The sequence below is a fragment of the Engystomops pustulosus genome, chromosome 9 (assembly GCF_040894005.1).
Source record: "Engystomops pustulosus chromosome 9, aEngPut4.maternal, whole genome shotgun sequence".
NCBI classification, from domain to species: domain Eukaryota; kingdom Metazoa; phylum Chordata; class Amphibia; order Anura; family Leptodactylidae; genus Engystomops; species Engystomops pustulosus.
In genome coordinates, this window is record NC_092419.1 from 67544457 (window position 1) to 67568911 (window position 24455).

The 24455-nt window shown below is 45.6% G+C and overlaps 8 pseudogenes; all 8 read right to left on the reverse strand.

The window, feature by feature from the left end:
* Positions 1 to 20878: 20878 nt before the first annotated feature.
* LOC140097768 (5S ribosomal RNA) lies at positions 20879 to 20996 on the reverse strand (annotated as a pseudogene).
* Positions 20997 to 22561: 1565 nt separating this feature from the next.
* On the reverse strand, positions 22562 to 22680 carry LOC140080584 (5S ribosomal RNA; annotated as a pseudogene).
* A 620-nt stretch (positions 22681 to 23300) lies between these two features.
* Positions 23301 to 23419, reverse strand: LOC140080586 (5S ribosomal RNA; annotated as a pseudogene).
* Positions 23420 to 23489: 70 nt separating this feature from the next.
* LOC140100084 (5S ribosomal RNA) lies at positions 23490 to 23608 on the reverse strand (annotated as a pseudogene).
* A 70-nt stretch (positions 23609 to 23678) lies between these two features.
* On the reverse strand, positions 23679 to 23797 carry LOC140083391 (5S ribosomal RNA; annotated as a pseudogene).
* Positions 23798 to 23867: 70 nt separating this feature from the next.
* Positions 23868 to 23986, reverse strand: LOC140080587 (5S ribosomal RNA; annotated as a pseudogene).
* Positions 23987 to 24056: 70 nt separating this feature from the next.
* LOC140097627 (5S ribosomal RNA) lies at positions 24057 to 24175 on the reverse strand (annotated as a pseudogene).
* Positions 24176 to 24245: 70 nt separating this feature from the next.
* On the reverse strand, positions 24246 to 24364 carry LOC140080588 (5S ribosomal RNA; annotated as a pseudogene).
* Positions 24365 to 24455: the final 91 nt, after the last annotated feature.

Genomic DNA, 24455 nt, shown 5'->3' on the forward strand with positions numbered 1-24455 from the left:
AGTCTCCCATGCTGGTACTTGCCAAGCCTTAAGCTGCTGCGATCTGACGAGAGCAGGCACATTCAGCTTAGAATGGCTGTTGACAGCAGCTGTTCAATTTGAACCTTCTTTTACTATCTCATAGAGAAACTAACACAATTTTCAGGTTCAAAAAGGTCAACGGAACTTGGGATTCCCAGCCAGTCTCCCATGCTGGTACTTGCCAAGCCTTAAGCTGCATTGCTGCTGCGATCTGACGAGAGCAGGCACATTCAGCTTAGAATGGCCGTTGACAGCAGCTGTTCAGTTTGAACCTTCTTTTACTATCTCATAGAGAAACTAACACAATTTTCAGGTTCAAAAAGGTCAACGGAACTTGGGATTCCCAGCCAGTCTCCCATGCTGGTACTTGCCAAGCCTTAAGCTGCTGCGATCTGACGAGAGCAGGCACATTCAGCTTAGAATGGCTGTTGACAGCAGCTGTTCAATTTGAACCTTCTTTTACTATCTCATAGAGAAACTAACACAATTTCCAGGTTCAAAAAGGTCAACGGAACTTGGGATTCCCAGCCAGTCTCCCATGCTGGTACTTGCCAAGCCTTAAGCTGCTGCGATCTGACGAGAGCAGGCACATTCAGCTTAGAATGGCTGTTGACAGCAGCTGTTCAATTTGAACCTTCTTTTACTATCTCATAGAGAAACTAACACAATTTTCAGGTTCAAAAAGGTCAACGGAACTTGGGATTCCCAGCCAGTCTCCCATGCTGGTACTTGCCAAGCCTTAAGCTGCATTGCTGCTGCGATCTGACGAGAGCAGGCACATTCAGCTTAGAATGGCCGTTGACAGCAGCTGTTCAGTTTGAACCTTCTTTTACTATCTCATAGAGTAACTAACACAATTTTCAGGTTCAAAAAGGTCAACGGAACTTGGGATTCCCAGCCAGTCTCCCATGCTGGTACTTGCCAAGCCTTAAGCTGCTGCGATCTGATGAGAGCAGGCACATTCAGCTTAGAATGGCCGTTGACAGCAGCTGTTCAATTTGAACCTTCTTTTACTATCTCATAGAGAAACTAACACAATTTTAAGGTTCAAAAAGGTCAACAGAACTTGGGATTCCCAGCCAGTCTCCCATGCTGGTACTTGCCAAACCTTAAGCTGCATTGCTGCTGCGATCTGACGAGAGCAGGCACATTCAGCTTAGAATGGCCGTTGACAGCAGCTGCCTAATTTCTACTTTCTTTTACTATCTCATAGAGAAACTAACACAATTTTCAGGTTCAAAAAGGTCAACGGAACTTGGGATTCCCAGCCAGTCTCCCATGCTGGTACTTGCCAAGCCTTAAGCTGCATTGCTGCTGCGATCTGACGAGAGCAGGCACATTCAGCTTAGAATGGCCGTTGACAGCAGCTGTTCAATTTGAACCTTCTTTTACTATCTCATAGAGAAACTAACACAATTTTCAGGTTCAAAAAGGTCAACGGAACTTGGGATTCCCAGCCAGTCTCCCATGCTGGTACTTGCCAAGCCTTAAGCTGCTGCGATCTGATGAGAGCAGGCACATTCAGCTTAGAATGGCCGTTGACAGCAGCTGTTCAATTTGAACCTTCTTTTACTATCTCATAGAGAAACTAACACAATTTTCAGGTTCAAAAAGGTCAACAGAACTTGGGATTCCCAGCCAGTCTCCCATGCTGGTACTTGCCAAGCCTTAAGCTGCATTGCTGCTGCGATCTGACGAGAGCAGGCACATTCAGCTTAGAATGGCCGTTGACAGCAGCTGCCTAATTTCTACTTTCTTTTACTATCTCATAGAGAAACTAACACAATTTTCAGGTTCAAAAAGGTCAACGGAACTTGGGATTCCCAGCCAGTCTCCCATGCTGGTACTTGCCAAGCCTTAAGCTGCATTGCTGCTGCGATCTGACGAGAGCAGGCACATTCAGCTTAGAATGGCCGTTGACAGCAGCTGTTCAATTTGAACCTTCTTTTACTATCTCATAGAGAAACTAACACAATTTTCAGGTTCAAAAAGGTCAACGGAACTTGGGATTCCCAGCCAGTCTCCCATGCTGGTACTTGCCAAGCCTTAAGCTGCTGCGATCTGACGAGAGCAGGCACATTCAGCTTAGAATGGCTGTTGACAGCAGCTGTTCAATTTGAACCTTCTTTTACTATCTCATAGAGAAACTAACACAATTTTCAGGTTCAAAAAGGTCAACGGAACTTGGGATTCCCAGCCAGTCTCCCATGCTGGTACTTGCCAAGCCTTAAGCTGCATTGCTGCTGCGATCTGACGAGAGCAGGCACATTCAGCTTAGAATGGCCGTTGACAGCAGCTGTTCAGTTTGAACCTTCTTTTACTATCTCATAGAGAAACTAACACAATTTTCAGGTTCAAAAAGGTCAACGGAACTTGGGATTCCCAGCCAGTCTCCCATGCTGGTACTTGCCAAGCCTTAAGCTGCTGCGATCTGACGAGAGCAGGCACATTCAGCTTAGAATGGCTGTTGACAGCAGCTGTTCAATTTGAACCTTCTTTTACTATCTCATAGAGAAACTAACACAATTTTCAGGTTCAAAAAGGTCAACGGAACTTGGGATTCCCAGCCAGTCTCCCATGCTGGTACTTGCCAAGCCTTAAGCTGCTGCGATCTGACGAGAGCAGGCACATTCAGCTTAGAATGGCTGTTGACAGCAGCTGTTCAATTTGAACCTTCTTTTACTATCTCATAGAGAAACTAACACAATTTTCAGGTTCAAAAAGGTCAACGGAACTTGGGATTCCCAGCCAGTCTCCCATGCTGGTACTTGCCAAGCCTTAAGCTGCATTGCTGCTGCGATCTGACGAGAGCAGGCACATTCAGCTTAGAATGGCCGTTGACAGCAGCTGTTCAGTTTGAACCTTCTTTTACTATCTCATAGAGTAACTAACACAATTTTCAGGTTCAAAAAGGTCAACGGAACTTGGGATTCCCAGCCAGTCTCCCATGCTGGTACTTGCCAAGCCTTAAGCTGCTGCGATCTGATGAGAGCAGGCACATTCAGCTTAGAATGGCCGTTGACAGCAGCTGTTCAATTTGAACCTTCTTTTACTATCTCATAGAGAAACTAACACAATTTTAAGGTTCAAAAAGGTCAACAGAACTTGGGATTCCCAGCCAGTCTCCCATGCTGGTACTTGCCAAGCCTTAAGCTGCATTGCTGCTGCGATCTGACGAGAGCAGGCACATTCAGCTTAGAATGGCCGTTGACAGCAGCTGCCTAATTTCTACTTTCTTTTACTATCTCATAGAGAAACTAACACAATTTTCAGGTTCAAAAAGGTCAACGGAACTTGGGATTCCCAGCCAGTCTCCCATGCTGGTACTTGCCAAGCCTTAAGCTGCATTGCTGCTGCGATCTGACGAGAGCAGGCACATTCAGCTTAGAATGGCCGTTGACAGCAGCTGTTCAATTTGAACCTTCTTTTACTATCTCATAGAGAAACTAACACAATTTTCAGGTTCAAAAAGGTCAACGGAACTTGGGATTCCCAGCCAGTCTCCCATGCTGGTACTTGCCAAGCCTTAAGCTGCTGCGATCTGACGAGAGCAGGCACATTCAGCTTAGAATGGCTGTTGACAGCAGCTGTTCAATTTGAACCTTCTTTTACTATCTCATAGAGAAACTAACACAATTTTCAGGTTCAAAAAGGTCAACGGAACTTGGGATTCCCAGCCAGTCTCCCATGCTGGTACTTGCCAAGCCTTAAGCTGCATTGCTGCTGCGATCTGACGAGAGCAGGCACATTCAGCTTAGAATGGCCGTTGACAGCAGCTGTTCAGTTTGAACCTTCTTTTACTATCTCATAGAGAAACTAACACAATTTTCAGGTTCAAAAAGGTCAACGGAACTTGGGATTCCCAGCCAGTCTCCCATGCTGGTACTTGCCAAGCCTTAAGCTGCTGCGATCTGATGAGAGCAGGCACATTCAGCTTAGAATGGCCGTTGACAGCAGCTGTTCAATTGGAACCTTCTTTTACTATCTCATAGAGAAACTAACACAATTTTCAGGTTCAAAAAGGTCAACAGAACTTGGGATTCCCAGCCAGTCTCCCATGCTGGTACTTGCCAAGCCTTAAGCTGCATTGCTGCTGCGATCTGACGAGAGCAGGCACATTCAGCTTAGAATGGCCGTTGACAGCAGCTGCCTAATTTCTACTTTCTTTTACTATCTCATAGAGAAACTAACACAATTTTCAGGTTCAAAAAGGTCAACGGAACTTGGGATTCCCAGCCAGTCTCCCATGCTGGTACTTGCCAAGCCTTAAGCTGCATTGCTGCTGCGATCTGACGAGAGCAGGCACATTCAGCTTAGAATGGCCGTTGACAGCAGCTGTTCAATTTGAACCTTCTTTTACTATCTCATAGAGAAACTAACACAATTTTCAGGTTCAAAAAGGTCAACGGAACTTGGGATTCCCAGCCAGTCTCCCATGCTGGTACTTGCCAAGCCTTAAGCTGCATTGATGCAGCGATCTGACGAGAGCAGGCACATTCAGCTTAGAATGGCCGTTGACAGCAGCTGTTCAGTTTGAACCTTCTTTTACTATCTCATAGAGAAACTAACACAATTTTCAGGTTCAAAAAGGTCAACGGAACTTGGGATTCCCAGCCAGTCTCCCATGCTGGTACTTGCCAAGCCTTAAGCTGCTGCGATCTGATGAGAGCAGGCACATTCAGCTTAGAATGGCCGTTGACAGCAGCTGTTCAATTTGAACCTTCTTTTACTATCTCATAGAGAAACTAACACAATTTTCAGGTTCAAAAAGGTCAACAGAACTTGGGATTCCCAGCCAGTCTCCCATGCTGGTACTTGCCAAGCCTTAAGCTGCATTGCTGCTGCGATCTGACGAGAGCAGGCACATTCAGCTTAGAATGGCCGTTGACAGCAGCTGCCTAATTTCTACTTTCTTTTACTATCTCATAGAGAAACTAACACAATTTTCAGGTTCAAAAAGGTCAACGGAACTTGGGATTCCCAGCCAGTCTCCCATGCTGGTACTTGCCAAGCCTTAAGCTGCATTGCTGCTGCGATCTGACGAGAGCAGGCACATTCAGCTTAGAATGGCCGTTGACAGCAGCTGTTCAATTTGAACCTTCTTTTACTATCTCATAGAGAAACTAACACAATTTTCAGGTTCAAAAAGGTCAACGGAACTTGGGATTCCCAGCCAGTCTCCCATGCTGGTACTTGCCAAGCCTTAAGCTGCTGCGATCTGACGAGAGCAGGCACATTCAGCTTAGAATGGCTGTTGACAGCAGCTGTTCAATTTGAACCTTCTTTTACTATCTCATAGAGAAACTAACACAATTTTCAGGTTCAAAAAGGTCAACGGAACTTGGGATTCCCAGCCAGTCTCCCATGCTGGTACTTGCCAAGCCTTAAGCTGCATTGCTGCTGCGATCTGACGAGAGCAGGCACATTCAGCTTAGAATGGCCGTTGACAGCAGCTGTTCAGTTTGAACCTTCTTTTACTATCTCATAGAGAAACTAACACAATTTTCAGGTTCAAAAAGGTCAACGGAACTTGGGATTCCCAGCCAGTCTCCCATGCTGGTACTTGCCAAGCCTTAAGCTGCTGCGATCTGACGAGAGCAGGCACATTCAGCTTAGAATGGCTGTTGACAGCAGCTGTTCAATTTGAACCTTCTTTTACTATCTCATAGAGAAACTAACACAATTTTCAGGTTCAAAAAGGTCAACGGAACTTGGGATTCCCAGCCAGTCTCCCATGCTGGTACTTGCCAAGCCTTAAGCTGCTGCGATCTGACGAGAGCAGGCACATTCAGCTTAGAATGGCTGTTGACAGCAGCTGTTCAATTTGAACCTTCTTTTACTATCTCATAGAGAAACTAACACAATTTTCAGGTTCAAAAAGGTCAACGGAACTTGGGATTCCCAGCCAGTCTCCCATGCTGGTACTTGCCAAGCCTTAAGCTGCATTGCTGCTGCGATCTGACGAGAGCAGGCACATTCAACTTAGAATGGCCGTTGACAGCAGCTGTTCAGTTTGAACCTTCTTTTACTATCTCATAGAGTAACTAACACAATTTTCAGGTTCAAAAAGGTCAACGGAACTTGGGATTCCCAGCCAGTCTCCCATGCTGGTACTTGCCAAGCCTTAAGCTGCTGCGATCTGATGAGAGCAGGCACATTCAGCTTAGAATGGCCGTTGACAGCAGCTGTTCAATTTGAACCTTCTTTTACTATCTCATAGAGAAACTAACACAATTTTCAGGTTCAAAAAGGTCAACAGAACTTGGGATTCCCAGCCAGTCTCCCATGCTGGTACTTGCCAAGCCTTAAGCTGCATTGCTGCTGCGATCTGACGAGAGCAGGCACATTCAGCTTAGAATGGCCGTTGACAGCAGCTGCCTAATTTCTACTTTCTTTTACTATCTCATAGAGAAACTAACACAATTTTCAGGTTCAAAAAGGTCAACGGAACTTGGGATTCCCAGCCAGTCTCCCATGCTGGTACTTGCCAAGCCTTAAGCTGCATTGCTGCTGCGATCTGACGAGAGCAGGCACATTCAGCTTAGAATGGCCGTTGACAGCAGCTGTTCAATTTGAACCTTCTTTTACTATCTCATAGAGAAACTAACACAATTTTCAGGTTCAAAAAGGTCAACGGAACTTGGGATTCCCAGCCAGTCTCCCATGCTGGTACTTGCCAAGCCTTAAGCTGCTGCGATCTGACGAGAGCAGGCACATTCAGCTTAGAATGGCTGTTGACAGCAGCTGTTCAATTTGAACCTTCTTTTACTATCTCATAGAGAAACTAACACAATTTTCAGGTTCAAAAAGGTCAACGGAACTTGGGATTCCCAGCCAGTCTCCCATGCTGGTACTTGCCAAGCCTTAAGCTGCATTGCTGCTGCGATCTGACGAGAGCAGGCACATTCAGCTTAGAATGGCCGTTGACAGCAGCTGTTCAGTTTGAACCTTCTTTTACTATCTCATAGAGAAACTAACACAATTTTCAGGTTCAAAAAGGTCAACGGAACTTGGGATTCCCAGCCAGTCTCCCATGCTGGTACTTGCCAAGCCTTAAGCTGCTGCGATCTGATGAGAGCAGGCACATTCAGCTTAGAATGGCCGTTGACAGCAGCTGTTCAATTTGAACCTTCTTTTACTATCTCATAGAGAAACTAACACAATTTTCAGGTTCAAAAAGGTCAACAGAACTTGGGATTCCCAGCCAGTCTCCCATGCTGGTACTTGCCAAGCCTTAAGCTGCATTGCTGCTGCGATCTGACGAGAGCAGGCACATTCAGCTTAGAATGGCCGTTGACAGCAGCTGCCTAATTTCTACTTTCTTTTACTATCTCATAGAGAAACTAACACAATTTTCAGGTTCAAAAAGGTCAACGGAACTTGGGATTCCCAGCCAGTCTCCCATGCTGGTACTTGCCAAGCCTTAAGCTGCGTTGCTGCTGCGATCTGACGAGAGCAGGCACATTCAGCTTAGAATGGCCGTTGACAGCAGCTGTTCAATTTGAACCTTCTTTTACTATCTCATAGAGAAACTAACACAGTTTTCAGGTTCAAAAAGGTCAACGGAACTTGGGATTCCCAGCCAGTCTCCCATGCTGGTACTTGCCAAGCCTTAAGCTGCATTGATGCAGCGATCTGACGAGAGCAGGCACATTCAGCTTAGAATGGCCGTTGACAGCAGCTGTTCAGTTTGAACCTTCTTTTACTATCTCATAGAGAAACTAACACAATTTTCAGGTTCAAAAAGGTCAACGGAACTTGGGATTCGCAGCCAGTCTCCCATGCTGGTACTTGCCAAGCCTTAAGCTGCATCGCTGCTGTGATCCGACAAGAGCACGCGCATTCAGCTTAGAATGGCCGTTGACAGCAGCTGTTCAATTTGAACCTTCTTTTACTATCTCATAGAGAAACTAACACAATTTTCAGGTTCAAAAAGGGCAATAGAACTTGGGATTCCCAGCCAGTCTCCCATGCTGGTACTTGCCAAGCCTTAAGCTGCAATGCTGCTGCGATCTGACGAGAGCAGGCACATTCAGCTTAGAATGGCCGTTGACAGCAGCTGTTCAATTTGAACCTTCTTTTACTATCTCATAGAGAAACTAACACAATTTTCAGGTTCAAAAAGGTCAACAGAACTTGGGATTCCCAGCCAGTCTCCCATGCTGTTACTTGCCAAGCCTTAAGCTGCATTGCTGCTGCGATCTGACGAGAGCAGGCACATTCAGCTTAGAATGGCCGTTGACAGCAGCTGTTCAATTTGAACCTTCTTTTACTATCTCATAGAGAAACTAACACAATTTTCAGGTTCAAAAAGGTCAACGGAACTTGGGATTCCCAGCCAGTCTCCCATGCTGGTACTTGCCAAGCCTTAAGCTGCATTGCTGCTGCGATCTGACGAGAGCAGGCACATTCAGCTTAGAATGGCCGTTGACAGCAGCGGTTCAGTTTGAACCTTCTTTTACTATCTCATAGAGAAACTAACACAATTTTCAGGTTCAAAAAGGTCAACGGAACTTGGGATTCCCAGCCAGTCTCCCATGCTGGTACTTGCCAAGCCTTAAGCTACATTGCTGTTGCGATCTGACGAGAGCAGGCACATTCAGCTTAGAATGGCCGTTGACAGCAGCTGTTCAATTTGAACCTTCTTTTACCATCTTTGACAGAGAAACTAACAATTTTCAGGTTCAAAAAGGTCAACGGAACTTGGGATTCCCAGCCAGTCTCCCATGCTGGTACTTGCCAAGCCTTAAGCTGCATTGCTGCTGCGATCTGACGAGAGCAGGCACATTCAGCTTAGAATGGCCGTTGACAGCAGCTGTTCAATTTGAACCTTCTTTTACTATCTCATAGAGAAACTAACACAATTTTCAGGTTCAAAAAGGTCAACGGAACTTGGGATTCCCAGCCAGTCTCCCATGCTGGTACTTGCCAAGCCTTAAGCTACATTGCTGCTGCGATCTGATGAGAGCAGGCACATTCAGCTTAGAATGGCCGTTGACAGCAGCTGTTCAATTTGAACCTTCTTTTACTATCTCATAGAGAAACTAACACAATTTTCAGGTTCAAAAAGGTCAACGGAACTTGGGATTCCCAGCCAGTCTCCCATGCTGGTACTTGCCAAGCCTTAAGCTGCATTGCTGCTGCAATCTGACGAGAGCAGGCACATTCAGCTTAGAATGGCCGTTGACAGCAGCTGTTCAATTTGAACCTTCTTTTACCATCTTTGACAGAGAAACTAACAATTTTCAGGTTCAAAAAGGTCAACGGAACTTGGGATTCCCAGCCAGTCTCCCATGCTTGTACTTGCCAAGCCTTAAGCTGCATTGTTGCTGCGATCTGACGAGAGCAGGCACATTCAGCTTAGAATGGCCGTTGACAGCAGCTGTTCAATTTGAACCTTCTTTTACTATCTCATAGAGAAACTAACACAATTTTCAGGTTCAAAAAGGTCAACAGAACTTGGGATTCCCAGCCAGTCTCCCATGCTGGTACTTGCCAAGCCTTAAGCTGCATTGCTGCTGCGATCTGACGAGAGCAGGCACATTCAGCTTAGAATGGCCGTTGACAGCAGCTGTTCAATTTGAACTTTCTTTTACTATCTCATAGAAAAACTAACACAATTTTCAGATTCAAAAAGGTCAACAGAACTTGGGATTTCCAGCCAGTCTCCCATGCTGGTACTTGCCAAGCCTTAAGCTGCATTGCTGCTGCGATCTGACGAGAGCAGGCACATTCAGCTTAGAATGGCCGTTGACAGCAGCTGTTCAATTTGAACCTTCTTTTACTATCCCATAGAGAAACTAACACGATTTTCAGGTTCAAAAAGGTCAACGGAACTTGGGATTCCCAGCCAGTCTCCCATGCTGGTACTTGCCAAGCCTTAAGCTGCATTGCTACTGCGATCTGACGAAAGCAGGCACATTCAGCTTAGAATGGCCGTTGACAGCAGCTGTTCAATTTGAACCTTCTTTTACTATCTCATAGAGAAACTAACACAATTTTCAGGTTCAAAAAGGTCAACGGAACTTGGGATTCCCAGCCAGTCTCCCATGCTGGTACTTGCCAAGCCTTAAGCTGCTGCGATCTGAGGAGAGCAGGCACATTCAGCTTAGAATGGCTGTTGACAGCAGCTGTTCAATTTGAACCTTCTTTTACTATCTCATAGAGAAACTAACACAATTTTCAGGTTCAAAAAGGTGAACGGAACTTGGGATTCCCAGCCAGTCTCCCATGCTGGTACTTGCCAAGCCTTAAGCTGCTGCGATCTGACGAGAGCAGGCACATTCAGCTTAGAATGGCTGTTGACAGCAGCTGTTCAATTTGAACCTTCTTTTACTATCTCATAGAGAAACTAACACAATTTTCAGGTTCAAAAAGGTCAACGGAACTTGGGATTCCCAGCCAGTCTCCCATGCTGGTACTTGCCAAGCCTTAAGCTGCATTGCTGCTGCGATCTGACGAGAGCAGGCACATTCAGCTTAGAATGGCTGTTGACAGCAGCTGTTCAATTTGAACCTTCTTTTACTATCTCATAGAGAAACTAACACAATTTTCAGGTTCAAAAAGGTCAACGGAACTTGGGATTCCCAGCCAGTCTCCCATGCTGGTACTTGCCAAGCCTTAAGCTGCATTGCTGCTGCGATCTGACGAGAGCAGGCACATTCAGCTTAGAATGGCCGTTGACAGCAGCTGTTCAGTTTGAACCTTCTTTTACTATCTCATAGAGAAACTAACACAATTTTCAGGTTCAAAAAGGTCAACGGAACTTGGGATTCCCAGCCAGTCTCCCATGCTGGTACTTGCCAAGCCTTAAGCTGCTGCGATCTGATGAGAGCAGGCACATTCAGCTTAGAATGGCCGTTGACAGCAGCTGTTCAATTTGAACCTTCTTTTACTATCTCATAGAGAAACTAACACAATTTTCAGGTTCAAAAAGGTCAACAGAACTTGGGATTCCCAGCCAGTCTCCCATGCTGGTACTTGCCAAGCCTTAAGCTGCATTGCTGCTGCGATCTGACGAGAGCAGGCACATTCAGCTTAGAATGGCCGTTGACAGCAGCTGCCTAATTTCTACTTTCTTTTACTATCTCATAGAGAAACTAACACAATTTTCAGGTTCAAAAAGGTCAACGGAACTTGGGATTCCCAGCCAGTCTCCCATGCTGGTACTTGCCAAGCCTTAAGCTGCATTGCTGCTGCGATCTGACGAGAGCAGGCACATTCAGCTTAGAATGGCCGTTGACAGCAGCTGTTCAATTTGAACCTTCTTTTACTATCTCATAGAGAAACTAACACAATTTTCAGGTTCAAAAAGGTCAACGGAACTTGGGATTCCCAGCCAGTCTCCCATGCTGGTACTTGCCAAGCCTTAAGCTGCATTGATGCTGCGATCTGACGAGAGCAGGCACATTCAGCTTAGAATGGCCGTTGACAGCAGCTGTTCAGTTTGAACCTTCTTTTACTATCTCATAGAGAAACTAACACAATTTTCAGGTTCAAAAAGGTCAACGGAACTTGGGATTCGCAGCCAGTCTCCCATGCTGGTACTTGCCAAGCCTTAAGCTGCATCGCTGCTGTGATCCGACAAGAGCACGCGCATTCAGCTTAGAATGGCCGTTGACAGCAGCTGTTCAATTTGAACCTTCTTTTACTATCTCATAGAGAAACTAACACAATTTTCAGGTTCAAAAAGGTCAATAGAACTTGGGATTCCCAGCCAGTCTCCCATGCTGGTACTTGCCAAGCCTTAAGCTGCAATGCTGCTGCGATCTGACGAGAGCAGGCACATTCAGCTTAGAATGGCCGTTGACAGCAGCTGTTCAATTTGAACCTTCTTTTACTATCTCATAGAGAAACTAACACAATTTTCAGGTTCAAAAAGGTCAACAGAACTTGGGATTCCCAGCCAGTCTCCCATGCTGGTACTTGCCAAGCCTTAAGCTGCATTGCTGCTGCGATCTGACGAGAGCAGGCACATTCAGCTTAGAATGGCCGTTGACAGCAGCTGTTCAATTTGAACTTTCTTTTACTATCTCATAGAAAAACTAACACAATTTTCAGATTCAAAAAGGTCAACAGAACTTGGGATTTCCAGCCAGTCTCCCATGCTGGTACTTGCCAAGCCTTAAGCTGCATTGCTGCTGCGATCTGACGAGAGCAGGCACATTCAGCTTAGAATGGCCGTTGACAGCAGCTGTTCAATTTGAACCTTCTTTTACTTTCCCATAGAGAAACTAACACAATTTTCAGGTTCAAAAAGGTCAACGGAACTTGGGATTCCCAGCCAGTCTCCCATGCTGGTACTTGCCAAGCCTTAAGCTGCATTGCTACTGCGATCTGACGAAAGCAGGCACATTCAGCTTAGAATGGCCGTTGACAGCAGCTGTTCAATTTGAACCTTCTTTTACTATCTCATAGAGAAACTAACACAATTTTCAGGTTCAAAAAGGTCAACGGAACTTGGGATTCCCAGCCAGTCTCCCATGCTGGTACTTGCCAAGCCTTAAGCTGCTGCGATCTGAGGAGAGCAGGCACATTCAGCTTAGAATGGCTGTTGACAGCAGCTGTTCAATTTGAACCTTCTTTTACTATCTCATAGAGAAACTAACACAATTTTCAGGTTCAAAAAGGTCAACGGAACTTGGGATTCCCAGCCAGTCTCCCATGCTGGTACTTGCCAAGCCTTAAGCTGCTGCGATCTGAGGAGAGCAGGCACATTCAGCTTAGAATGGCTGTTGACAGCAGCTGTTCAATTTGAACCTTCTTTTACTATCTCATAGAGAAACTAACACAATTTTCAGGTTCAAAAAGGTGAACGGAACTTGGGATTCCCAGCCAGTCTCCCATGCTGGTACTTGCCAAGCCTTAAGCTGCTGCGATCTGACGAGAGCAGGCACATTCAGCTTAGAATGGCTGTTGACAGCAGCTGTTCAATTTGAACCTTCTTTTACTATCTCATAGAGAAACTAACACAATTTTCAGGTTCAAAAAGGTCAACGGAACTTGGGATTCCCAGCCAGTCTCCCATGCTGGTACTTGCCAAGCCTTAAGCTGCATTGCTGCTGCGATCTGACGAGAGCAGGCACATTCAGCTTAGAATGGCCGTTGACAGCAGCTGTTCAGTTTGAACCTTCTTTTACTATCTCATAGAGAAACTAACACAATTTTCAGGTTCAAAAAGGTCAACGGAACTTGGGATTCCCAGCCAGTCTCCCATGCTGGTACTTGCCAAGCCTTAAGCTGCATTGCTGCTGCGATCTGACGAGAGCAGGCACATTCAGCTTAGAATGGCCGTTGACAGCAGCTGCCTAATTTCTACTTTCTTTTACTATCTCATAGAGAAACTAACACAATTTTCAGGTTCAAAAAGGTCAACGGAACTTGGGATTCCCAGCCAGTCTCCCATGCTGGTACTTGCCAAGCCTTAAGCTGCATTGCTGCTGCGATCTGACGAGAGCAGGCACATTCAGCTTAGAATGGCCGTTGACAGCAGCTGTTCAATTTGAACCCTCTTTTACTATCTCATAGAGAAACTAACACAATTTTCAGGTTCAAAAAGGTCAACGGAACTTGGGATTCCCAGCCAGTCTCCCATGCTGGTACTTGCCAAGCCTTAAGCTGCTGCGATCTGACGAGAGCAGGCACATTCAGCTTAGAATGGCTGTTGACAGCAGCTGTTCAATTTGAACCTTCTTTTACTATCTCATAGAGAAACTAACACAATTTTCAGGTTCAAAAAGGTCAACGGAACTTGGGATTCCCAGCCAGTCTCCCATGCTGGTACTTGCCAAGCCTTAAGCTGCATTGCTGCTGCGATCTGACGAGAGCAGGCACATTCAGCTTAGAATGGCCGTTGACAGCAGCTGTTCAGTTTGAACCTTCTTTTACTATCTCATAGAGAAACTAACACAATTTTCAGGTTCAAAAAGGTCAACGGAACTTGGGATTCCCAGCCAGTCTCCCATGCTGGTACTTGCCAAGCCTTAAGCTGCTGCGATCTGATGAGAGCAGGCACATTCAGCTTAGAATGGCCGTTGACAGCAGCTGTTCAATTTGAACCTTCTTTTACTATCTCATAGAGAAACTAACACAATTTTCAGGTTCAAAAAGGTCAACAGAACTTGGGATTCCCAGCCAGTCTCCCATGCTGGTACTTGCCAAGCCTTAAGCTGCATTGCTGCTGCGATCTGACGAGAGCAGGCACATTCAGCTTAGAATGGCCGTTGACAGCAGCTGCCTAATTTCTACTTTCTTTTACTATCTCATAGAGAAACTAACACAATTTTCAGGTTCAAAAAGGTCAACGGAACTTGGGATTCCCAGCCAGTCTCCCATGCTGGTACTTGCCAAGCCTTAAGCTGCATTGCTGCTGCGATCTGACGAGAGCAGGCACATTCAGCTTAGAATGGCCGTTGACAGCAGCTGTTCAATTTGAACCTTCTTTTACTATCTCATAGAGAAACTAACACAATTTTCAGGTTCAAAAAGGTCAACGGAACTTGGGATTCCCAGCCAGTCTCCCATGCTGGTACTTGCCAAGCCTTAAGCTGCATTGATGCTGCGATCTGACGAGAGCAGGCACATTCAGCTTAGAATGGCCGTTGACAGCAGCTGTTCAGTTTGAACCTTCTTTTACTATCTCATAGAGAAACTAACACAATTTTCAGGTTCAAAAAGGTCAACGGAACTTGGGATTCGCAGCCAGTCTCCCATGCTGGTACTTGCCAAGCCTTAAGCTGCATCGCTGCTGTGATCCGACAAGAGCACGCGCATTCAGCTTAGAATGGCCGTTGACAGCAGCTGTTCAATTTGAACCTTCTTTTACTATCTCATAGAGAAACTAACACAATTTTCAGGTTCAAAAAGGTCAATAGAACTTGGGATTCCCAGCCAGTCTCCCATGCTGGTACTTGCCAAGCCTTAAGCTGCAATGCTGCTGCGATCTGACGAGAGCAGGCACATTCAGCTTAGAATGGCCGTTGACAGCAGCTGTTCAATTTGAACCTTCTTTTACTATCTCATAGAGAAACTAACACAATTTTCAGGTTCAAAAAGGTCAACAGAACTTGGGATTCCCAGCCAGTCTCCCATGCTGGTACTTGCCAAGCCTTAAGCTGCATTGCTGCTGCGATCTGACGAGAGCAGGCACATTCAGCTTAGAATGGCCGTTGACAGCAGCTGTTCAATTTGAACTTTCTTTTACTATCTCATAGAAAAACTAACACAATTTTCAGATTCAAAAAGGTCAACAGAACTTGGGATTTCCAGCCAGTCTCCCATGCTGGTACTTGCCAAGCCTTAAGCTGCATTGCTGCTGCGATCTGACGAGAGCAGGCACATTCAGCTTAGAATGGCCGTTGACACCAGCTGTTCAATTTGAACCTTCTTTTACTATCCCATAGAGAAACTAACACAATTTTCAGGTTCAAAAAGGTCAACGGAACTTGGGATTCCCAGCCAGTCTCCCATGCTGGTACTTGCCAAGCCTTAAGCTGCATTGCTACTGCGATCTGACGAAAGCAGGCACATTCAGCTTAGAATGGCCGTTGACAGCAGCTGTTCAATTTGAACCTTCTTTTACTATCTCATAGAGAAACTAACACAATTTTCAGGTTCAAAAAGGTCAACGGAACTTGGGATTCCCAGCCAGTCTCCCATGCTGGTACTTGCCAAGCCTTAAGCTGCTGCGATCTGAGGAGAGCAGGCACATTCAGCTTAGAATGGCTGTTGACAGCAGCTGTTCAATTTGAACCTTCTTTTACTATCTCATAGAGAAACTAACACAATTTTCAGGTTCAAAAAGGTGAACGGAACTTGGGATTCCCAGCCAGTCTCCCATGCTGGTACTTGCCAAGCCTTAAGCTGCTGCGATCTGACGAGAGCAGGCACATTCAGCTTAGAATGGCTGTTGACAGCAGCTGTTCAATTTGAACCTTCTTTTACTATCTCATAGAGAAACTAACACAATTTTCAGGTTCAAAAAGGTCAACGGAACTTGGGATTCCCAGCCAGTCTCCCATGCTGGTACTTGCCAAGCCTTAAGCTGCATTGCTGCTGCGATCTGACGAGAGCAGGCACATTCAGCTTAGAATGGCCGTTGACAGCAGCTGTTCAGTTTGAACCTTCTTTTACTATCTCATAGAGAAACTAACACAATTTTCAGGTTCAAAAAGGTCAACGGAACTTGGGATTCCCAGCCAGTCTCCCATGCTGGTACTTGCCAAGCCTTAAGCTGCTGCGATCTGATGAGAGCAGGCACATTCAGCTTAGAATGGCCGTTGACAGCAGCTGTTCAATTTGAACCTTCTTTTACTATCTCATAGAGAAACTAACACAATTTTCAGGTTCAAAAAGGTCAACAGAACTTGGGATTCCCAGCCAGTCTCCCATGCTGGTACTTGCCAAGCCTTAAGCTGCATTGCTGCTGCGATCTGACGAGAGCAGGCACATTCAGCTTAGAATGGCCGTTGACAGCAGCTGCCTAATTTCTACTTTCTTTTACTATCTCATAGAGAAACTAACACAATTTTCAGGTTCAAAAAGGTCAACGGAACTTGGGATTCCCAGCCAGTCTCCCATGCTGGTACTTGCCAAGCCTTAAGCTGCATTGCTGCTGCGATCTGACGAGAGCAGGCACATTCAGCTTAGAATGGCCGTTGACAGCAGCTGTTCAATTTGAACCTTCTTTTACTATCTCATAGAGAAACTAACACAATTTTCAGGTTCAAAAAGGTCAACGGAACTTGGGATTCCCAGCCAGTCTCCCATGCTGGTACTTGCCAAGCCTTAAGCTGCTGCGATCTGACGAGAGCAGGCACATTCAGCTTAGAATGGCTGTTGACAGCAGCTGTTCAATTTGAACCTTCTTTTACTATCTCATAGAGAAACTAACACAATTTTCAGGTTCAAAAAGGTCAACGGAACTTGGGATTCCCAGCCAGTCTCCCATGCTGGTACTTGCCAAGCCTTAAGCTGCATTGCTGCTGCGATCTGACGAGAGCAGGCACATTCAGCTTAGAATGGCCGTTGACAGCAGCTGTTCAGTTTGAACCTTCTTTTACTATCTCATAGAGAAACTAACACAATTTTCAGGTTCAAAAAGGTCAACGGAACTTGGGATTCCCAGCCAGTCTCCCATGCTGGTACTTGCCAAGCCTTAAGCTGCTGCGATCTGATGAGAGCAGGCACATTCAGCTTAGAATGGCCGTTGACAGCAGCTGTTCAATTTGAACCTTCTTTTACTATCTCATAGAGAAACTAACACAATTTTCAGGTTCAAAAAGGTCAACAGAACTTGGGATTCCCAGCCAGTCTCCATTGCTGGTACTTGCCAAGCCTTAAGCTGCATTGCTGCTGCGATCTGACGAGAGCAGGCACATTCAGCTTAGAATGGCCGTTGACAGCAGCTGCCTAATTTCTACTTTCTTTTACTATCTCATAGAGAAACTAACACAATTTTCAGGTTCAAAAAGGTCAACGGAACTTGGGATTCCCAGCCAGTCTCCCATGCTGGTACTTGCCAAGCCTTAAGCTGCATTGCTGCTGCGATCTGACGAGAGCAGGCACATTCAGCTTAGAATGGCCGTTGACAGCAGCTGTTCAATTTGAACCTTCTTTTACTATCTCATAGAGAAACTAACACAATTTTCAGGTTCAAAAAGGTCAACGGAACTTGGGATTCCCAGCCAGTCTCCCATGCTGGTACTTGCCAAGCCTTAAGCTGCATTGATGCTGCGATCTGACGAGAGCAGGCACATTCAGCTTAGAATGGCCGTTGACAGCAGCTGTTCAGTTTGAACCTTCTTTTACTATCTCATAGAGAAACTAACACAATTTTCAGGTTCAAAAAGGTCAACGGAACTTGGGATTCGCAGCCAGTCTCCCATGCTGGTACTTGCCAAGCCTTAAGCTGCATCGCTGCTGTGATCCGACAAGAGCACGCGCATTCAGCTTAGAATGGCCGTTGACAGCAGCTGTTCAATTTGAACCTTCTTTTACTATCTCATAGAGAAACTAACACAATTTTCAGGTTCAAAAAGGTCAATAGAACTTGGGATTCCCAGCCAGTCTCCCATGCTGGTACTTGCCAAGCCTTAAGCTGCAATGCTGCTGCGATCTGACGAGAGCAGGCACATTCAGCTTAGAATGGCCGTTGACAGCAGCTGTTCAGTTTGAACCTTCTTTTACTATCTCATAGAGAAACTAACACAATTTTCAGGTTCAAAAAGGTCAACGGAACTTGGGATTCCCAGCCAGTCTCCCATGCTGGTACTTGCCAAGCCTTAAGCTACATTGCTGTTGCGATCTGACGAGAGCAGGCACATTCAGCTTAGAATGGCCGTTGACAGCAGCTGTTCAATTTGAACCTTCTTTTACCATCTTTGACAGAGAAACTAACAATTTTCAGGTTCAAAAAGGTCAACGGAACTTGGGATTCCCAGCCAGTCTCCCATGCTGGTACTTGCCAAGCCTTAAGCTGCATTGCTGCTGCGATCTGACGAGAGCAGGCACATTCAGCTTAGAATGGCCGTTGACAGCAGCTGTTCAATTTGAACCTTCTTTTACTATCTCATAGAGAAACTAACACAATTTTCAGGTTCAAAAAGGTCAACGGAACTTGGGATTCCCAGCCAGTCTCCCATGCTGGTACTTGCCAAGCCTTAAGCTGCATTGATGCTGCGATCTGACGAGAGCAGGCACATTCAGCTTAGAATGGCCGTTGACAGCAGCTGTTCAATTTGAACCTTCTTTTACTATCTCATAGAGAAACTAACACAATTTTCAGGTTCAAAAAGGTCAACGGAACTTGGGATTCCCAGCCAGTCTCCCATGCTGGTACTTGCCAAGCCTTAAGCTGCTGCGATCTGACGAGAGCAGGCACATTCAGCTTAGAATGGCCGTTGACAGCAGCTGTTCAATTTGAACCTTCTTTTACTATCTCATAGAGAAACTAACACAATTTTCAGGTTCAAAAAGGTCAACAGAACTTGGGATTCCCAGCCAGTCTCCCATGCTGGTACTTGCCAAGCCTTAAGCTGCATTGCTGCTGCGATCTGACGAGAGCAGGCACATTCAGCTTAGAATGGCCGTTGACAGCAGCTGTTCAATTTGAACCTTCTTTTACTATCTCATAGAGAAACTAACACAATTTTCAGGTTCAAAAAGGTCAACGGAACTTGGGATTCCCAGCCAGTCTCCCATGCTGTTACTTGCCAAGCCTTAAGCTGCATTGCTGCTGCGATCTGACGAGAGCAGGCACATTCAGCTTAGAATGGCCGTTGACAGCAGCTGTTCAGTTTGAACCTTCTTTGACTATCTCATAGAGAAACTAACACAATTTTCAGGTTCAAAAAGGTCAACGGAACTTGGGATTCCCAGCCAGTCTCCCATGCTGGTACTTGCCAAGCCTTAAGCTGCTGCGATCTGACGAGAGCAGGCACATTCAGCTTAGAATGGCCGTTGACAGCAGCTGTTCAATTTGAACCTTCTTTTACTATCTCATAGAGAAACTAACACAATTTTCAGGTTCAAAAAGGTCAACAGAACTTGGGATTCCCAGCCAGTCTCCCATGCTGGTACTTGCCAAGCCTTAAGCTGCATTGCTGCTGCGATCTGACGAGAGCAGGCACATTCAGCTTAGAATGGCCGTTGACAGCAGCTGTTCAATTTGAACCTTCTTTTACTATCTCATAGAGAAACTAACACAATTTTCAGGTTCAAAAAGGTCAACGGAACTTGGGATTCCCAGCCAGTCTCCCATGCTGTTACTTGCCAAGCCTTAAGCTGCATTGCTGCTGCGATCTGACGAGAGCAGGCACATTCAGCTTAGAATGGCCGTTGACAGCAGCTGTTCAGTTTGAACCTTCTTTGACTATCTCATAGAGAAACTAACACAATTTTCAGGTTCAAAAAGGTCAACGGAACTTGGGATTCCCAGCCTGTCTCCCATGCTGGTACTTGCCAAGCCTTAAGCTGCATTGCTGCTGCCATCTGACGAGAGCAGGCACATTCAGCTTAGAATGGCCGTTGACAGCAGCTGTTCAATTTGAACCTTCTTTTACTATCTCATAGAGAAACTAACACAATTTTCAGGTTCAAAAAGGTCAACGGAACTTGGGATTCCCAGCCAGTCTCCCATGCTGGTACTTGCCAAGCCTTAAGCTGCATTGCTGCTGCGATCTGATGAGAGCAGGCACATTCAGCTTAGAATGGAAATTGACAGCAGCTGTTCAATTTGAACCTTCTTTTACCATCTTTGACAGAGAAACTAACAATTTTCAGGTTCAAAAAGGTCAACAGAACTTGGGGTTCCCAGCCAGTCTCCCATGCTGGTACTTGCCAAGCCTTAAGCTGCATTGATGCTGCAATCTGACGAGAGCAGGCACATTCAGCTTAGAATGGCCGTTGACAGCAGCTGTTCAGTTTGAACCTTCTTTTACTATCTCATAGAGAAACTAACACAATTTTCAGGTTCAAAAAGGTCAACAGAACTTGGGATTCCCAGCCAGTCTCCCATGCTGGTACTTGCCAAGCCTTAAGCTGCATTGCTGCTGCGATCTGACGAGAGCAGGCACATTCAGCTTAGAATGGCCGTTGACAGCAGCTGTTCAATTTGAACTTTCTTTTACTATCTTATAGAAAAACTAACACAATTTTCAGATTCAAAAAGGTCAACAGAACTTGGGATTTCCAGCCAGTCTCCCATGCTGGTACTTGCCAAGCCTTAAGTTGCATTGCTGCTGCGATCTGACGAGAGCAGGCACATTCAGCTTAGAATGGCCGTTGACAGCAGCTGTTCAATTTGAACCTTCTTTTACTATCCCATAGAGAAACTAACACAATTTTCAGGTTCAAAAAGGTCAACAGAACTTGGGATTCCCAGCCAGTCTCCCATCCTGGTACTTGCCAAGCCTTAAGCTGCATTGCTGCTGCGATCTGACGAGAGCAGGCACATTCAGCTTAGAATGGCCGTTGACAGCAGCTGTTCAATTTGAACCTTCTTTTACTATTTCATAGAGAAACTAACACAATTTTCAGGTTCAAAAAGGTCAACGGAACTTGGGATTCCCAGCCAGTCTCCCATGCTGGTACTTGCCAAGCCTTAAGCTGCTGCGATCTGACGAGAGCAGGCACATTCAGCTTAGAATGGCTGTTGACAGCAGCTGTTCAATTTGAACCTTCTTTTACTATCTCATAGAGAAACTAACACAATTTTGAGGTTCAAAAAGGTCAACGGAACTTGGGATTCCCAGCCAGTCTCCCATGCTGGTACTTGCCAAGCCTTAAGCTGCATTGCTGCTGCGATCTGACGAGATCAGGCACATTCAGCTTAGAATGGCCGTTGACAGCAGCTGTTCAATTTGAACCTTCTTTTACTATCTCATAGAGAAACTAACACATTTTCAGGTTCAAAAAGGTCAACGGAACTTGGGATTCCCAGCCAGTCTCCCATGCTGGTACTTGCCAAGCCTTAAGCTGCTGCGATCTGATGAGAGCAGGCACATTTTGCTTAGAATGGCCGTTGACAGCAGCTGTTCAATTTGAACCTTCTTTTACTATCTCATAGAGAAACTAACACAATTTTCAGGTTCAAAAAGGTCAACAGAACTTGGGATTCCCAGCCAGTCTCCCATGCTGGTACTTGCCAAGCCTTAAGCTGCATTGCTGCTGCGATCTGACGAGAGCAGGCACATTCAGCTTAGAATGGCCGTTGACAGCAGCTGCCTAATTTCTACTTTCTTTTACTATCTCATAGAGAAACTAACACAATTTTCAGGTTCAAAAAGGTCAACGGAACTTGGGATTCCCAGCCAGTCTCCCATGCTGGTACTTGCCAAGCCTTAAGCTGCATTGCTGCTGCGATCTGACGAGAGCAGGCACATTCAGCTTAGAATGGCCGTTGACAGCAGCTGTTCAATTTGAACCTTCTTTTACCATCTTTGACAGAGAAACTAACAATTTTCAGGTTCAAAAAGGTCAACGGAACTTGGTATTCCCAGCCAGTCTCCCATGCTTGTACTTGCCAAGCCTTAAGCTGCATTGTTGCTGCGATCTGACGAGAGCAGGCACATTCAGCTTAGAATGGCCGTTGACAGCAGCTGTTCAATTTGAACCTTCTTTTACTATCTCATAGAGAAACTAACACAATTTTCAGGTTCAAAAAGGTCAACAGAACTTGGGATTCCCAGCCAGTCTCCCATGCTGGTACTTGCCAAGCCTTAAGCTGCATTGCTGCTGCGATCTGACGAGAGCAGGCACATTCAGCTTAGAATGGCCGTTGACAGCAGCTGTTCAATTTGAACTTTCTTTTACTATCTCATAGAAAAACTAACACAATTTTCAGATTCAAAAAGGTCAACAGAACTTGGGATTTCCAGCCAGTCTCCCATGCTGGTACTTGCCAAGCCTTAAGTTGCATTGCTGCTGCGATCTGACGAGAGCAGGCACATTCAGCTTAGAATGGCCGTTGACAGCAGCTGTTCAATTTGAACCTTCTTTTACTATCCCATAGAGAAACTAACACAATTTTCAGGTTCAAAAAGGTCAACAGAACTTGGGATTCCCAGCCAGTCTCCCATGCTGGTACTTGCCAAGCCTTAAGCTGCATTGCTGCTGCGATCTGACGAGAGCAGGCACATTCAGCTTAGAATGGCCGTTGACAGCAGCTGTTCAATTTGAACCTTCTTTTACTATTTCATAGAGAAACTAACACAATTTTCAGGTTCAAAAAGGTCAACGGAACTTGGGATTCCCAGCCAGTCTCCCATGCTGGTACTTGCCAAGCCTTAAGCTGCTGCGATCTGACGAGAGCAGGCACATTCAGCTTAGAATGGCTGTTGACAGCAGCTGTTCAATTTGAACCTTCTTTTACTATCTCATAGAGAAACTAACACAATTTTCAGGTTCAAAAAGGTCAACGGAACTTGGGATTCCCAGCCAGTCTCCCATGCTGGTACTTGCCAAGCCTTAAGCTGCATTGCTGCTGCGATCTGACGAGATCAGGCACATTCAGCTTAGAATGGCCGTTGACAGCAGCTGTTCAATTTGAACCTTCTTTTACTATCTCATAGAGAAACTAACACATTTTCAGGTTCAAAAAGGTCAACGGAACTTGGGATTCCCAGCCAGTCTCCCATGCTGGTACTTGCCAAGCCTTAAGCTGCTGCGATCTGATGAGAGCAGGCACATTCAGCTTAGAATGGCCGTTGACAGCAGCTGTTCAATTTGAACCTTCTTTTACTATCTCATAGAGAAACTAACACAATTTTCAGGTTCAAAAAGGTCAACAGAACTTGGGATTCCCAGCCAGTCTCCCATGCTGGTACTTGCCAAGCCTTAAGCTGCATTGCTGCTGCGATCTGACGAGAGCAGGCACATTCAGCTTAGAATGGCCGTTGACAGCAGCTGCCTAATTTCTACTTTCTTTTACTATCTCATAGAGAAACTAACACAATTTTCAGGTTCAAAAAGGTCAACGGAACTTGGGATTCCCAGCCAGTCTCCCATGCTGGTACTTGCCAAGCCTTAAGCTGCATTGCTGCTGCGATCTGACGAGAGCAGGCACATTCAGCTTAGAATGGCCGTTGACAGCAGCTGTTCAATTTGAACCTTCTTTTACCATCTTTGACAGAGAAACTAACAATTTTCAGGTTCAAAAAGGTCAACGGAACTTGGTATTCCCAGCCAGTCTCCCATGCTTGTACTTGCCAAGCCTTAAGCTGCATTGTTGCTGCGATCTGACGAGAGCAGGCACATTCAGCTTAGAATGGCCGTTGACAGCAGCTGTTCAATTTGAACCTTCTTTTACTATCTCATAGAGAAACTAACACAATTTTCAGGTTCAAAAAGGTCAACAGAACTTGGGATTCCCAGCCAGTCTCCCATGCTGGTACTTGCCAAGCCTTAAGCTGCATTGCTGCTGCGATCTGACGAGAGCAGGCACATTCAGCTTAGAATGGCCGTTGACAGCAGCTGTTCAATTTGAACTTTCTTTTACTATCTCATAGAAAAACTAACACAATTTTCAGATTCAAAAAGGTCAACAGAACTTGGGATTTCCAGCCAGTCTCCCATGCTGGTACTTGCCAAGCCTTAAGTTGCATTGCTGCTGCGATCTGACGAGAGCAGGCACATTCAGCTTAGAATGGCCGTTGACAGCAGCTGTTCAATTTGAACCTTCTTTTACTATCCCATAGAGAAACTAACACAATTTTCAGGTTCAAAAAGGTCAACAGAACTTGGGATTCCCAGCCAGTCTCCCATGCTGGTACTTGCCAAGCCTTAAGCTGCATTGCTGCTGCGATCTGACGAGAGCAGGCACATTCAGCTTAGAATGGCCGTTGACAGCAGCTGTTCAATTTGAACCTTCTTTTACTATTTCATAGAGAAACTAACACAATTTTCAGGTTCAAAAAGGTCAACGGAACTTGGGATTC